The 17,006-nt window shown below is 38.5% G+C and overlaps 1 protein-coding gene across 5 annotated transcripts in view; it reads right to left on the bottom strand.

Annotated features, from left to right (window-relative positions):
• Window positions 1-15,950, bottom strand: part of B3galt1 (beta-1,3-galactosyltransferase 1) — a 529,565-nt gene extending 513,615 nt beyond the window's left edge. For 4 of the 5 annotated variants that reach the window (XM_063259212.1, XM_063259211.1, XM_063259214.1 and 1 more), the window contains exon 1: window positions 15,711-15,850. The gene's annotated coding sequence lies outside the window, so the exon portion shown is untranslated. Of the gene's footprint in view, window positions 1-15,705 lie in introns of all 5 variants that reach the window. The other variant, XM_063259213.1, reaches the window with a different exon arrangement.
• Between the last annotated feature and the right edge of the window lie 1,056 nt (window positions 15,951-17,006).

Below are 17,006 nucleotides of genomic sequence, written 5' to 3'. Positions count from 1 at the left end.
CTTGCACTATTGGCCCAAAAGGGCACAGTGGAGAGAGAAAGAGGAGATGTAGCACACAGAAGCAAACCAGAATATGTTCTAAATTCACCTTTTCTTTAATGATAGTGCTGGAAGACAATGCCCAAAGGCTATAGCACAAGCAGGTAATTTGGACAGCACCTCACCATCCTCTAGCTTCAAAATGGCGTCATGTACTCACTGATGAAAATATCGGAAACAGCTTTATTATGGGGAAATTCAAACCTACTTCACTTGACAGCAAAGATAAGTACATGAAACTGCAAAGATAGTGCTTCAAATGTGAGATGACACTTTACTTTCATTGTAGTCTCTGTAAATTAACTGTGAACCTAATACTTTAAAGATAATGTGATAATCAACTGCCAAAGATAGATACACTATGATATAAAATGCATTTCAATAAAGAGAGATAATGCCGCTACATTCATTTCCCAGCGTTAGTGTTGAAAGATATGTACTTCATGCTGCTCCTTTTTCATTTTACTTGAAATTAATGAATTAATTCATATGTAAAATGGATAATTTTCTTATTGTATTTTAAATACTTGATTTATTAAAGGGAGACTACTACTATGGACAATCTTATCTGGTGCATAGCTATTATTTGGGTTAAATAAATTTGTATGCATGATTTTTTGTCATATTATTAACTTTCTGTGAGTCAAAGTTAATGAAATAATGTAGAATTTAATAAAGAATTGGGAGACCAATGAATTGGGTGAACTTGTTTTTACTTCTGAAACAATTTCTATTAAAATTACATTTTTGATAAAGAATATAAATTCTAAGAGATACAGTATCTTTTTTAAAACATTAAAGGCAAAAATTTAAGACGTGTGCGTTTTAGGAAGTGAAAGCTGAACATGACAACAACTTAGTGAGCAAGGAAAGAGTGTTAGCAGATTAAAGTGAGAAGTGGCAGGAAGCAGGTTCACAACTGGTCAATGTATTTGAATGTGTTCTTCTGGAAAAGAAACAGTATGATGAGGAATGGAACCGAAAGGAAGCTTAGTAATTAAGGCATCCTCTGCACACAGAAGGGCATGAGAGAGTACTTTCAAGGACAACACCTATGGCAAAGTCTGGGATGAACTCGTCTGGTACAAAAGGAAGATGCGAAGTCATACATACCTGAATAGTGGCAAAGAAACCAGAACCACCAAAAGCTGTGAGGGACAGTGCCAAAATAATACAACCAAATGGAAAGATGTAGTTGTGTTTTACTGCATTTTAAAAATTCAAAACGTCATCAGATATTCTGGAGAACAGAAATTAAACAGTGTAGAAGGGAATCATATTTTCCTACCATTTTACAAAGCTTTATAATAATGATTACATACACATGTACCTGTTTTAGCTATAATAGGAATGTGTATTATTTTGTACATTTCCCTAAGAAACATTATAGCACTTGTATTTTTATATTGTAATCCTCATATTTACTTGTAAAGGTTGTATATTATAATGAAATATATGTACATTATTATATTGTTGACCACTGGAGTTACTTCTAATACAGGTATTCAATTACACATAATACATTCATCAACATCTTCAAATATGTGACCTTTTTCACAGTTTGTACTATTTCCTTAGGATAGATTCCCAGAAGTAATACTAATAGATCAGATGGTATGAATATCTTTATAGGCTTTTTCTCCTATATACTGCCAAATTCCTTTCAAAAAAGGTTGAGCCGATTTTAATTGTAATGAAGAGTGTCTGAAAGTACCAGATTCACATATTCTTGCCAACATGGGGTATGATTATTTTTAATATTGTCACTTAGTAGAATAGCTAGTTCTCATATCATTCATAAAATTTATTTATCTAGTAAATCATACAATGGGAAAGGAGACTATCCAAAATTAAGAACTACTTTGACAAAAGCTTTTTTGTGGTGACTATCTTTGTGGTCAAGGTGGTTAAACAAGGGCTGGGAAATCACCAAATGAGATTAGGTTACAATAAATTGCATACATAGAAAGCATGCCGGTAAATAAGTGCAAACTCGGACAGGAGTCTCTAGGGAAATACCACAAAATCAGGTTTTTGGTCCAATTCTTTTCAGCTCTATTAACCATACAAAAGTCAAAGAAGGCAAGATAATCAGATGTGAAAATGAACAAATACACATACACTTACAAGTTAAGAAGTACACATACACTTTAAACCAGCAACTCCTTTTCTGGATCTTACAGATTTTTGTACAAGGTTAGTCATTTTAGCATTAGTCGTGTTAATTAGAAGGTTGGAAAAGTATAATTGTTCGCAGGAGGGAACCAATAACAAATAAATTATAGAACTTTGGACAAATGTAATATTATGGAGTTGTAAAAATGAATGTGGGAGCTTCTTATTAATAAACTTTGGTGATTCTCTCAGAATGTTGAGTTTAAAAACCAGGATGCAAAGCATGTATGTAATATGCTTCAATTTATATAAAATTTTGAGGAAAAAGAAAAATATTTAGTGTTTGAGCATAAACCATCTGTGGGAAGATTACATAATGCTTATCTTCATGTGTCAATTCTGAATTGGCTAAACATTTCAAGATAACTGGTAAATTAGTATTTCTCGGTGTTATTGTGTGGTGTCTCTGGAAGAGAGCAGAGTTTCAACTGGAGACTGAGCGAAGAGTGCCTTCACCAATACAAGTGGGCATTCTCCAGTACTTTGAAGGCCAAAACAAATACAAAGGTAAAAGAAGAGTGAATTCACTCTCTCCTTAAGACAAGACATACGGTGCCCTCAGAAATAGACTATCTTGGCTCTCTGGCTCTCTGCTAAGGATCACAACATCGGCTCTCAGGCCTTCAGATTCAACACTAACTTCACTAGTTTTCTGGCTTAGAGATGGAAGATCATGGTTCTCTAGAATGACATGAACCAATTCTTGTAATAAATATTTATATGCCTCTCTGTACACATTCCTAAATAATACAGATTTTGGTCCTAAGAGTGACCCCAAACAAACAGAATGTTTAAAATGAATTAACTATATAAGATCTTGGATTTCTGAAATTGGCTCTCTAATTTGATTAGATTTTATGATTTTATGATCTAATTCCTATTCCAGGAATAAAGATAACACTGATAGTTAGCTGTTACACATGAAATGTTTATTGAGATAACTACATCTGTAATGATTACTACTAGTAAGAACAAATGAGTTAAGTGACTCTATATATTTCTGATCAGTGTTTGAAAAACTAGGGATAAAATGATATTGGCTGTTACTATTAATGTTTCTGGACAAAATGGTGCAAGGAAAGGATAAGGTTAAATATTTGAAGCCCCAGTTGAAGGCCCACATTTTGCACTAAGGGAGAGCCTTATTTCCTGAAGTTGCAGGGCTGATATTGCTGCAAAGTCACAGAACCTCACCTGGGATTGGCTGAATTACAGCACAAACTAAACTGGCACAATGTCCAATAAAATGAGGGTATTAACAGGGAAAGAATGGGATACCATAAGTCAGAATGGGATGGTATGGGAAGATTAATGAAATTGGGAACACTGGCTCCTGAAGTCTGATGAATCTTCTCTTCCAGTGAAAGAGTTATCACACTCCCAAAAGAAGCCTTTCTCTTCCAGTGGTACTTGCCTTCCCAACACCAGCTGAGAGAATTAATCCTGTATTGCCTGAGGAAATCATAAAGGCCTCCTTATATTCATATATATGACAAGGATAGAGGAGACTTATTATAGAACTTGGCTTATGCACTAACTAGAATGACCGTCCCATGATCTGCCATATGCAATCTGGAGACCTACAAAGTCTTTGTGCAACTTAATGAGTTCAAAAGCCAGAGAACTGGAATGACAAGTTTGCTCTTTCAGGATTCTGTCTGATTTCCAGAGCTTGAGCAGAAATGCCAGTGTCTAAAGGTAGGAAAGATGGATGTCTCAGATCAGGCAGAAGAATGAACTTCCCCTTTCTCTACCTCTCTATTCATGCTCTAACACATCTGGTAAGCACCCTGCCCCAAAATTTGGGAGAGCCCACTTTACTCGGGCTACCAATTTATCTTAGTTACTATCTCATTGCTGGGACAGAATACATGTCACCAACAAGTTAAAGGAAGAAAGGTCTGTTTTGGCTCACAGTTTGTAGAGATTTAAGTCCACAGTCAGCTAGTTCTGAGGCCAAGTGGACTGGCAGAGGGGCATGGCGGCAGAGAAACAGTTCATGGCAAGTCAGCCAGGAAGCAGAGTGCTCAAGGGAATAGGAGGAACATATACATTAGTAGCCCAAGTAAAAGGTGTCCCCAATGGAAGAGGACTTACTGGATGCATTGGAGCATAAATGGAGAGGACAGAAGGGTAAGTTCATTCTCCTGCCTGATCTGAGACAGTCCATCTTTCTTGCCTTCAGATATATGGATATAGATGATATAGATATAGATATAGATATAGATATAGATACAGATATAAATATAGATACTATATCCCACTTCTTCCCACCAGGATTCATCTCCAAATATCTCACTCAGCTATAAACTCATTAGTCAGCTAATCCATTATCACATGCTCATAATCCAGTGTCACACACCTGTGATCCAGTCACCTCTGCAAAGCACTACGTATCAGCACGTAAGGCTTTGAAGGGGCATCTAGATATAAAACTTAACACAATTCCAATGTGAGACTCTTCCACAGATATCTTCCCAGAAATAATACAGCAATTTTAGCAGCAATTTAGTCATTCCTTTTCCCAGTCAGACTGACACATAAAATTAGTCATCATAGATACCAAGAAACTAATAAGATTAGCAAACTATATGAGGTGATGCTAACTAGGTATATGATAGAGTGATAAAAGAGGGAGAATTTTTATTGTACGTCCTTGTAATCATGTGCATATTGTATATTAAAAATCAAGTACATCAGTGTAACAAAAGAAAACAACACTGACCTTATCGTAGACACTGGAACAGACTTTACTTCTAGAGTACATATCTCCATGAAGTACAGAAAGGCAGAGACTTGATAGAAAATGAATACCCAATTTTCTTTTTCTAGTTCTGTTTTTCCAGTAATTTCAATGGTTGTCCAAGTCGTTTATAAGATCCTTAACACTATCCTGTGCAAAGCTTAGTCAGTGTGCTAGAATAAACTTCTGCTCAAAAATATATTTTAAGAGCAACATAAATATGCTTTTAGGGTTATTCAACCCATGCCTATATCCAGACAGCTTTGTTCATTACAAGTTATAATTTGTGATCTGTAACATGAACAAGAGAAAACACAATTCAAAATCTTAATACGTCTATATGTTTCCTGAATTACATAAAAAACTTGGTTTTCAGCTTTCTTACAATCAAATTTAACAGAATATTCTTCACTTAATAAATAAAACTGCTAAACTAGGAATGGTGGCAAATGCCTATAAAGACAGTACCCTGGGAGGCAGTCGAAAGAGGATCAGGCCTGGGCAATTTAGTAAGTTAGACAGACCCTGCCTCAAGCAGCTCAATGCAAAGGTCCTGGGTTCTCTTCAGTACCAAAGCAACAACGACAAAACAACCAAGACTGGACTGTTGTTCATTATATTCTTAAAATATATTCATATTGGCTCAATTTAAGTTTGAGCTAATGAAAATTGGTACCATTACTATACAAATTAGCAAGGCTATTGGTGAGATACATACATATACTATTCTTATTCCTTTCTTAACTTGTTCTATTTGTAAGAATTTCTTTAGTTGAGCCCAAAATGCAATATCTCTATAGGTCTGAAATAAGTGTTATAATTTACATCTAAAAAGTGCTCCAAAAGTTTCATGTGGTCAAAGATTGGCCCTTTGGAAGGTGAGTGGACCCTGGGGCCACCAGACGCCTTAAAGGACTAATTCACGGATGAATTCATAACTTTATCATGGTGAACAGTAATGAACTCCTACTGCTTTAAATCGCAGGTGTTGGGAATTTTGTCTCTGCAATGGGAAAGTGACCAGTAGAAAAAGATTTGGAAACAAAATCCCAAATTATTCCTAAAACTCTTTCACCCAGGAACTAGTCAAACTTCAGTTTCAGATACGTAATAACTTAATGTGAGAAAAAATAATACTGCACAATTACTTTTATTTACTCCAAAATTAAGTGTATCAGTCCCGTGGTTTTTCAGGACAGTTACTGGGAGATGTAAAATCAGTGCAATTTCTCCAATTATTCTTTTGCTTTCTTTGTTTTAGTGTAGATTTTTGTATAATTCTTAAAGTAGTGTTTGTTCCTAGCAAGAAAGTTTATATATTTAAAAGCAAAAAATCCATTATCACGCCTTCCAAAAATAACTGAAGTTCATATTTTATCTCAATTTTTCATATGTGCAAATGTAGTGTCCTCTTCATATGAAATATTGTATTTTGTTTATTTTGCAATCATTTCATCAGCATTTGTCAATGCTATTACCAATTTTTATGTTATTTTTTTAAAAGTCATAAGTCAAAATCATTATTTAATATTATATATCCGGGATGGCAAACCTTTTAGAGTTTTCAGTGATACAAACACCATATTGTGGCATGCGTGCCATAGGTTTGCCACCGCTGATATACAAGCATTCCTCTTGTATTGGTCAAAATATTCCTACTTTCAAACTAGTACAAATGGCACATTAATAAAACTGTGTATATGTAGTTAATTATATAAAACTGATTCCTACAAAAGAAATAAAGGGAGCATTTCTAAGCTCTTCATACACATAGCAGTCTGTTGTTCTGCCCAGGACCATTTGACCTTTTGCTGCTTAACAGTTCTTTGATTTTTCTGCGGAATCTGGTCTTTGTAGTACTAACCATCAACATGCCCAATGATCCAGTCTGCTACACATTCAGGAATTTGTGACTGACGCAAATGGAAAATACAGAAAGGGAAAGGTTCAAACTCACTCATCTAATTAGTGATGATTTCTGTAAAAGAATTGATCTATGTCTCCCATAATGTCTGCAACCATTTTCTTTTCTCTCCTTTTTATTCTGTAAACTGCAGGATACCTTCTTTTTGTTGGGGGTCCTATTTCTTAATATTATTCCTGATTGGTTGCTATGGCATGGAACTGAAGAATTCTATAAAGACCAAGGATAAGTAGCCTTAATTAGCAGTTTATAAGAATCTAAAGTCCTCCTTTTCTGTATCATGTTTTCCCTTGCACTGAGGACTGAACTCAGGGCTTCACGCTAAATGAACATCAACAGCCCTTTTTAATTGTTTATTTTGACAACGGATCTCACTAAATTATCAGAACTAGTTGTGAACTCATGAACTTCCTGCTTCAGTCTCTCAGAGTGCAAAACTCTCAATAAAAAGCTGTCTTTAATTTTTATCAGTAAGTTAACATTTTAAATGCTTACTGGCTTTCTATCTTTTAGTTTGACATAAATTACAAAATTATTTATCCTTTTTATTTCAGAATATGTATGATATGTTAGAAGACAATGATAGTATTTACTGTACCCCAATTATGTGTACGGCTCTCTGGATAAAATGGTGAACATAAATAATTCTCTTTAAAGTTTTTCAACACATTGAAAGAGTTAATAAATTGGGAATAACTATATTGAGAGAAATGCTCAAATATGGGAAAATACTTTTAAGAGTTAATAATAACCATTCCTGGTATTTGTCTATAATATACTTCTATAATTTATTTGCAATTATTCTTATGACATATTTGGACTTGAAATTGTTAACTTATTATGAGGTCAAATATTTATGTTGTTCAGATTATGTTCATATTAGGTTATTATTTTCTTCTGTCTTGTTTTAGGTTTGTTTATATTAACTCTTCACTTTATCTGAATTAATACAGTAGAGGGGTGAAGTGCATATTTTCATGAGGAATTATTCAATATTCTTAGAAGCATATATTAATCATTTTAAGATGTTCTCCACATATTTGTGATTGATTCATTTATACTGTACTTTATTTTCACATATTTTAGACATTATGTCAGAAGTATTTTTTCTCTCTTCTTCATGTTAATCTATGTGTTAATGTGCTGGTACCATCTTGTATTAATTCCTTATGGTTATTTATTATATTTGACTGTGTAATTTCAACCAATTCAATTTTTATTTCAAAACATTTCTTGCTATTGTAACCTGTCATTTCACATAAACTTTTAAATCTCCATAAATTTTGCAACAATGTCTTTAGAATTAGGCTAGAATTGTCTATATAAATCCGTGTATGTATGCACATTGCCACAATCATACACATTCAAAATTATTATTTCATAAACTACTGCATTCTTTGAGACTCATTGTAAATGTATTATATATATTTATATAATTTATTATATATATATATATATAGCATGTGTAGAAAGATGACAGAGAAAAGGAATTAACATAAAGAAGAATATAACTAATTTAGCTAAATTCAAGTAATTTCAGATTGACCTATTCTGTATTATAGTCAGCAAGTTTAGAAGCACAAGATTATTTTTTTCAGATAAAGAAAATTAGGTCAAAATAATTACTAAAATAGTTTTATCAATGTAAGCTATTATTTTTTCTTGCTCATTATAAAAATAGTACATTTTCTGTTGTGATTAGATAGCTGTGTTGACTGAGAGGGATCAATAGGTATTATTCATTTAACTGCTGGCCCAGACACAAACAGAATTAGAGAAGTCTATTAGTACCCAAGCCCCATTCAGGAAGCCATGGTACATGTGTAAACTTAACAAATTTCTTGTCTAGTGGCACCAAATTCCACAACTAATTGTAGAATTAGTTGCCCCTGGCAATTATCCTTGATGGAGTAGTAGGGTCCACAGATAATTTCTCACAAATTTTATTCAATGAGTGTTACAGATTAAAAACTAGTGGTCAACTTAACACCAGCTGAATTAAATCAGCATGGTGCTGAGCGCAGATGGCCCACCTGAAGAAAGTTGCCAGCATAAATAGAGATGTGGGAAAGAAGAGGTAGGCCTTGTGGGTTTCTCTAAATGTTGCTGTTTGAGCCATTGGTTCTCCTGGAGGAGCTCCTCATGACTAGCTTCCCCAGTGTGAATTCAACCATTATCATCAGAGGAGCTCAAGACCTTGGTGGTGAGAGTGGCTGTGATTCACTTTGGGGGAGCTCTAGTCCTTACATTGAGCAATGACTCCTGGCTCCAGCAGGGGAAGCTTCACTTCTGGGCTGCAGTACAAAACGTTCAACCTACTGGCACAGCTCCTTCATCTCGTCAGCATAGACTCTGGCTTCCACCGCTGACCTTTGGACCTTCCCAGCAAAGATCTATGAAACAGACTGGTGTAAGCCCTTTTCGTGGGCTCTAGACCTCCAGCTGGACTCATGGGAGGCACTGTCATGGGCTCTAGGTTTTCATCTGGAGCATGCAGAACAATGCTGTGGTGGGATCCAAGCCCTTGGCTGAATATTCTGAGTCTCACAGTGCTGTGGACAGATTTCCTGCACTTTCTGTGTTTAACTCTGGGTGACCATCATAAAATAATAATATAAATTCTGTGTCCTAATTCTAATTGCTCTCCTCACAACCCCTGACTACAACAATGAGGAATTTATATAGCCCTCACACCATCTATATGTGTCATAAAAATACTTCCTAAGAATGAGTAAACAAAATGCTAATTATAATAACTCAGAAGCAAGTGCAATATGTCATTTATAACCATCTTTTTAGCTAGAAATTTTCATTTTGTAACAGTGATGTATCTTCTAATAATCTCTTTAGAATGTTCTTTTCTAGTGAAACTGAGTAATAATTTTAACTCCCCCTTTTTTTGAGTACAAAAAAAAAAAAAAAAAAAAAAAAAAAAAAAGAGGTCCTAGCTTTCTAGAATCCCTTTATCTTCCATGCAGGTTTTCCTCTTCTGCCCAGATTTTTGCTTTGTGTATGTTGTTTTATAAAATTAACTTTGAAAAGCAGCTGTTTATCTTTTATTAAACATCTTTTTCTTTCTCCAGAACATTCAAAAATAAAACGGCTTGTAAACCATTTTAGAATATTCTGGTGTCCCCAAACTCATCTATCAATCACTTAGAATTCCACAGACCATACAAAGTATCTGGTATAGAGATTCTAGTTTATGGACTATAGATAATCTCTACAGTCTCTATACACCAACATATGAAAGACAAAACTCAACTAAACATAATCTTTCACCTACAAACTTGCTTTAGCCCTATAAATCTTAGATACTATCCCCAAAAGCATGCTGATATACCATTTTCTTGGTTCTAACATGATACTGATTCAATGAATATTATGTCAAATATTAAAATGTTACATGTATAAATGTGCACATGCCATTGTTTCATCTTACATAACTATTTCACAAAAGAAAAACTGACTGGATAAACATATATGTAACACTTATGAAATATGTTTCTAGATCTGGCTATATTTTCAACTCTCTTTGAGGCATTTAACATCAAATTCCTGGAATAAAGCTCTTCCTTACACAGGACTTACAAGGGAACTCAGTTTACAACTTGGGTTCTTCCCAGCTCAAAGTATCTGACGCCTGCTTAGCTATCATCACACAATTTCATAATCAGCCAAGATTGACTGTGAGCTAACTTTGACAATCAATTTCTGGATTGTCTGCTTTTACGACACATTGTTTTTTTAAAGTTTTGCAATTTGGGCAGAAAGAAGAAAAAGTAAAGCAGAAAAAGTAAAGGCTTAAGTGAGCGTTTTATATATTCTTGATTCTGGAGAAAACCATAGTTATTAAGAAGACAGTATCAGAAGACTTTCCCTATCTCCCAAGCCTGGATTGCATTACAGCAGTACTGCAAGTCTTTCCTGGATGATAAAAATCTATTCACAAATAACTTAGCATTTTGTGTCTTTTAATAATACCCTGTCACATTACAACTGAGAATAAGTTGACACTAATTCATTATATAGTATAGCTTCTTGGGAGTACAATTTCAGCTTTCCTCCAATATGAAAATATCATTCAAAACCAGCTTTTGAAAATCAAGCTAAGACCTACTCTTCATAGGAGGGTAAGTAATAATATTATTTTAAAATGTAAGCTAAAAGCTTCAAAGAAAATAACAAAAGCACAAAACATGAAATTGGACTCATAACTGCATATTTTTACATATAAAAGACTAAAACCTAATACAATTTTGTTATGTTTATTTGTAATTAGATTGTATGTCAAGATTTAACATATGAGGTAACTTCCAAATCCTTGAGTGTTTGAAAAATGAGATGGTGGAGACACAAATGCTATACTCGTCTATGGATTAGTCCTCTGATAAGTCCATAGCTAACTTGCTGTTAGTGGGCTGGACCAGGCTGGATGTACACAGGCATCAGGGGGCAACGATCTAGGGTCTCATGTTCCTCTTTTCTGTGTTTCCTGGCTACCATGACTAGAGCAACTTTTCTCTACCAGACCATTCTGCTATGCTATGCCTACCTTGGACACAGCTGACTATGGATTACATCTTCTGAAAGCCATGAGCCAGATAGTCCAGTATTGTGTCCCAGTGATAAGAAAGTAACTAAGACACTGCATAATCATAATGATTTTTAAAATGTTCTTTGCAGCGCTGGGGACCTAACCTGCAGACTTCTGCGTGCTGGATGAGCTCTGTACTGCTTATCTACATCCCTTGTCCCTCAAGTACATATTAACTAAACACAAAATTACATGGAAATTTTTCAATTGTTTTCATATTTATTATTAGAAAATCAGATCAGAGGCCTCTTACTGATTCATAAACTTTAGAGAAATATCTAATCTCAAGCCCCAGGAGCTTTTATTAGCTTTACTAAAAGTACAGAACGTGAAACTTTTGATGCGTTTTTGAATTTGTCTTCACAAATATCAACTCCCTCATCTCCTTTGGATAAGAGTATGTAAATTTAACTTTGGACAGACATAAATATATTTTTAAATGTTGTTTACTTAAAACAAATGTAATGTCCTATTTTTTGTCCCATTTTATATTTCCCATTTTAGTTCTTCTGAAAAATATTTTGACTTAATTCTTACATTACTTTAAAGGACAAATATGTTGGCATTTCATTTATTAATCATCTTGGAATTTCTTCTGTTGGCTTTTATTCTCCCATCTCATGCCATGTTCTTGTGGCTCTTGTAAAAGCTTCAACAGTAACACATATTTGGTGATTACTGTAATTAGTCTGCAGTCCTTACATTTACTCACATAGGTTTATGTGGATGGGTGAATATTAGAGAGAAACTGAAACAGAGAGATTAGATCATGGAGTACGGAGTCTAGAAGATAGATTAATAGGTTAATAAGAAATAAATATTCTATATTATTTATTATTTTCATGACCTATTTTACCGCCAATAGAACATGAACTTCTTGAGGGCAAGTGTCTTTGAATCGGCCTGCAACTAAAAAAGTGTTCTCCACATACTAGGCACAGAATACAATTTGTTAAATTTTACTATTATGTCATAATTAGTAACATTACTTAATATTCTCCTGTGAAGCACATTCATCATTCACCATGGATTTGTGAACCCATCAAGTGCAGTGTGGTTACATTCTGATTACATTCCTTTTGACTACATGTGTGTGTCTCTCTGTATGTGCATGTGTCAGAGAAAAGGAGAGAGATATAGAGAGGGGGAATGGGAACAGATCTCTGATTAATGGTTGAGTTCTGTAATTCCCCTAAAATTGTTAGTTTTAGAAAAGGAATGACTTCATCATGATTGGAAACAAACTACCTTAAAATAGATCTCATTACCATACATACCAATGTACAAACTCTAATTGTAATTATTTGACAACTTTCATTTCATAGGGTAATGCTATTATTGTATTGCTCTTGATGTGAGGTATAATCTTTTCAGAAAAGTTCACCAGTAAGTACTGAAATTAAAATTTGGTATAGGTCAAAACGTAAATCTAGTGGCCTAGAGTCTTGATAAGTTGACATTTACTTGAGTTACTAAAATCTAACTAGAATATATGCCAGCCTGAGCTCATGGGCTGCCCTCCAGCAAAACAAGTCAAAATTGAATTTGCAGAACTGGCAGAACTTGAATTGTTTGTATAAACTGAGTGGCTAGCACTGCCCATTACCACCTATACATCAATGCCTCTCCACACATAGCCCGTGTGCCTTTGTACTTACACTTAAACATACTCCCTACTGTTTCAGACTAATAATTTATGTCCATTGACACATTTCTTTGTAATTCATATTTGCCTTAGTGACTTGAAAAATATATTTAATTACCTGAAAAAAATGGTATCTCAAAGCAAGAATTCCCCTTTTAAAATATATCACCTTTAAATAATGAACACAAAGACTCATTCCATTTTAAGATTTGTGGCTTGCTCCTATTAAAATATAATGTGGATTTAAAAGATGTTACTTGATATCACTGTAAATATCACTTTCTCAACTAAGTTGTTAAAATTTTCCAAGTTCCATTTTTAGTATTCGCTGTTATTGGTGATAGATTTGACTTAAGATTACTTAAAAATATTTATTAATAATGTATAACATTTTATAATCTTATTCCCTCCATATCAACCTATAGGGGGAAGCAAGCATACTTTGCCAGCCCACAGAATTGCACAAATGAAACACAAAACTAAAACCAACTGTTTAATATGATTAGTAATAGTAATATCCTGAAAATTACAATAACTACAATTTTGCAATAGTAAATAATCATCCGGAGACATGTCAGTGGTGCATGGAAACCTAACAACCTATACTTTATGTCAGAAAACCAGACTTTTGATCTATATGTGATGCATGCTAAATAGAAATATTTAGCACCAATATTCTACTAACATAAATACAACGTATAATAAATGTTGGACTAGAGTCACGCAGTAATTCTATTTACATCTCATCAAGTGATGAAAAATAAAACTAACATCATTGCTATTTTACTATAAATTATTTGTGTGCTTTAGAATAACTTAGTTACTAAATTGAGAGAAAATAAAATCTTTACACACACACACACACACACACAGAGAGAGAGAGAGAGAGAGAGAGAGAGAGAGAGAGAGAGAGAGGCAAAGATTGCTGAAAACTGTCTGACATTTTGGACAGCTCCCTCCCAATCACCTAGGGTACTTCTATTAGAGGACTTACTTTCATTTTGTCTGTCTTACCAAATCAGAAATGAGCTCAACCAAAGTGATTTCTGCTGTTTAGATTTGAGTATTTTTGCATTGTTGGGATTTTTTTCAATCAAAGAGATTATGAAGCTGTGTACCCGCGAGACACAGTCGCCACCAGCTGAAGACCTGGCCAGTGTTCTTTTTCCTAAAGCAGGCAGGCAGGGAGTTGCCCTCTCTACCTCCATTCCTCCCTGCAACTACATCGCACTTTACAAGGACCCAGAGATTCTTCCCATTGGAATTGGCTTGAGGACAGTTTCTTATTACTGAGATATTTCAAGAAGTTTTCCTACGGAGACAACAGGCCACATAGAAAACACCCTCCAAGACTAAGTTTGTACGTCCTGAACAGGGACAGAAAAACCACTGCACTGAGCTATAAAGATCAGGACTTAGCCCGACAGCACCATCCATTTGCAGAAGCGCATAAAATTCACCTTCTGTGGAAGGGGTGGCACCGCACATAGAACGTCCACTGGCCTTATAATCTGAAACATTTCTATATGAGACAAAGGCAGCACAAGCTTTGGAGGAAGCTGGGTAGTAAACTTGTTTTGCCTTTGGTGGTTAAAGTGCTCCGGTCTGGTTTTCCAGGTCCCTGCGGGCCTGAACTTTCTTGGAGGGCACAGACGCCCGCCAGCGTCTGGCAGCCACCCAGCGCACCCCAGCGGCTCTCAGTCCCGGAGCGCGCGCGCGCCACGGTGGTCCGCGGAGGCAGTGGCCGCACCTGGGTGCCGGCCACAGCGCACCAGAGTCCGCGCCGCCTCGGCCGAGTTGTCCCACTGCGGACACCTGCGGCCCAAGACGCCACGGAGCAGGCGCCTCTGCCGCGCCCTTAAGAGCAGAATTCGCTCCACACCAAACCTTCGCTCCTGAAAAGTGTAGTAAGTATCCTCTGTGGAGCCTCGGACACCTCAAAGTCACCAATCTCCGAGATTAGCCTCCGTCCCCCACCGCACGCCCCAACTTCTGCTGCCCCGTATTCCTCAGCGAGGCGGTTCCACAGTTACTCTCCTTCCGCCTTTCCCCTTCCAAGTCCCCGCGCAGAGTGGGACTTTGAGGAGCCTCCGCAAACGCGCCTCTCCCCCGGTGCGCGGGAGCCACAGCTCCTTTCATTGCCGCAATAAAGTTCAATTTGTCGGGCTCTTTAGGAGCCACCGTAGACTTTCCGTGCGCTCTGCGTTCTCGCTCTGCCGCCGAGCTAAGAGCATCCTGTTCATTCCATCCCAGCCTGGATGCTTGAAGGACATCGGTCCATGCAGAGGGGACCTACTGCTCTCCCTGCAAAGTAGCCCAGACCGCGTGCGCGCGCGCATACACACACACACACACACACACACACACACACACACACACACGGCCATCCACGCGCAGTCAAAGTCTGTCAACGTGGAAGGGAGAACGCACGAGCTGGAACCGCACGGGCACGGGCATCAGCCCAACCTAGCGTGGCGACTCGCGGTGCGGGTCCCAAACACCTTTGTCCGGATGCCGGAGCTGCGCCGCGCCTAGCGATTCCCCGAGTTCCCGAGATCAAAGAAGCGGTCCCGGGGCCGCACCTTACCCGCCAGGCGCGTGGTCTCCGGCCGCTCTGCCGGCCCGCTGGCCACGAGGACGCTGCAGCCAGGGTCCCGAAGACGCCGCTGTTCGGCTGCCGCTGCCCGGATCCCCGGTGCCAGCATCACTTCTCCGCCGCCCCCGCCTCCCGGAGCCCGACGCTCCGGCCCGCCCTCCCCGGCGGCCTCCTGCGGGGCAGCGCGCGGCGGGTGGGCAGCGCGCGAACCCGCTCAGCGGCACCAGCCGAGCAGCCGCGGCGGCAGCCCGAGCTCCGAGCCCCGAGCCCCGAGCCCGGCTGCGCCTCCCCGGCGATGGCTCCGGCCTCCGCGACTGACAACGCCCGGCAGCCAATCGCTGCCTCGCCCCGCGCGGCGGGGCGACCAATCAGAGCGGAAGGCCCAGGGTTCTCCTCCGCCTTTGCTCAGCAGGCTTGTTTCCGGGAGAGGAGGCGACGCTGCTGGGCTCGGGGGTGGGGGAGGCGCGAGGGTCGCGCGCGTGGGGGTCGTGGCCCGGGAGGCTGCGGTGTTAGGGCAGGCCCGGCCTGAGCAGCGGGCCCTGGGGCGCCCGCGGGTGCCAGCTGCGCGCGCCTGGGCAGGAAAGGGCGCACGGGTGACTCGTCTCCAGAGCCACGGCCCGGGGCTCAGAGTCTTGGCATCGCTGTTCTGGGGGTCTTGGGACTCGAGTATAAACGGCGCTGCTGGAGATCGAATGCCAGGAGGTGGTCGCTGCCTCCAAGGAGTCTTGCAGATAGTCACCAGACAGCGCCCCCGTCCTCCTCCCTTTGGCAGCTGAAAGAGCGGTACTTGGCAGGCTCGGAACACTCCCAGCAGTCAGCCCAGAAGTGCCCGAGCTATGAAGAGTCACATGGAGAGATGTTCTCAATGTGAGAACATCGCGTAGGTCGGGTGGACCTCTCCTGTCTTCCTACAGATATGCTTGCCCCATCTTCACCCACCTCAAACCAAACGAGCATGCAGAAAGGTGATTTAAACAAACAACTCTATTCTTTTGCCCTTACATCTCCCTACAATTTTCCACGTTGTCGAAGTGTTCCTATGAATGTGTCTGACCCAGACACTACCGGGGAAGTGAGGTTACTTAGCAAGAAAAGAAAACGAAAATGACAAACTTTCCTCAGGCCATTGGCTCCTCAAAACTGTAATGATCTTTCCTTGTGCAGGGTTTTCTTTCCCACCAGGGAAGTGTGTCTCAGTTGTCCAGAGTTCTACTAATAAGTGTTGTACCTTGGGCAGGGGATAAGTCTCCATGGAGGTTTTACCAGACTAGGGATCTTGGCCTGAGT

The sequence above is a fragment of the Cavia porcellus genome, unplaced genomic scaffold (assembly GCF_034190915.1).
Source record: "Cavia porcellus strain 051 isolate PalLab524CR breed Dunkin Hartley unplaced genomic scaffold, mCavPor4.1 scaffold_12, whole genome shotgun sequence".
NCBI classification, from domain to species: Eukaryota; Metazoa; Chordata; class Mammalia; order Rodentia; family Caviidae; genus Cavia; species Cavia porcellus.
This window is presented reverse-complemented; position numbering and strand designations above follow the sequence as displayed.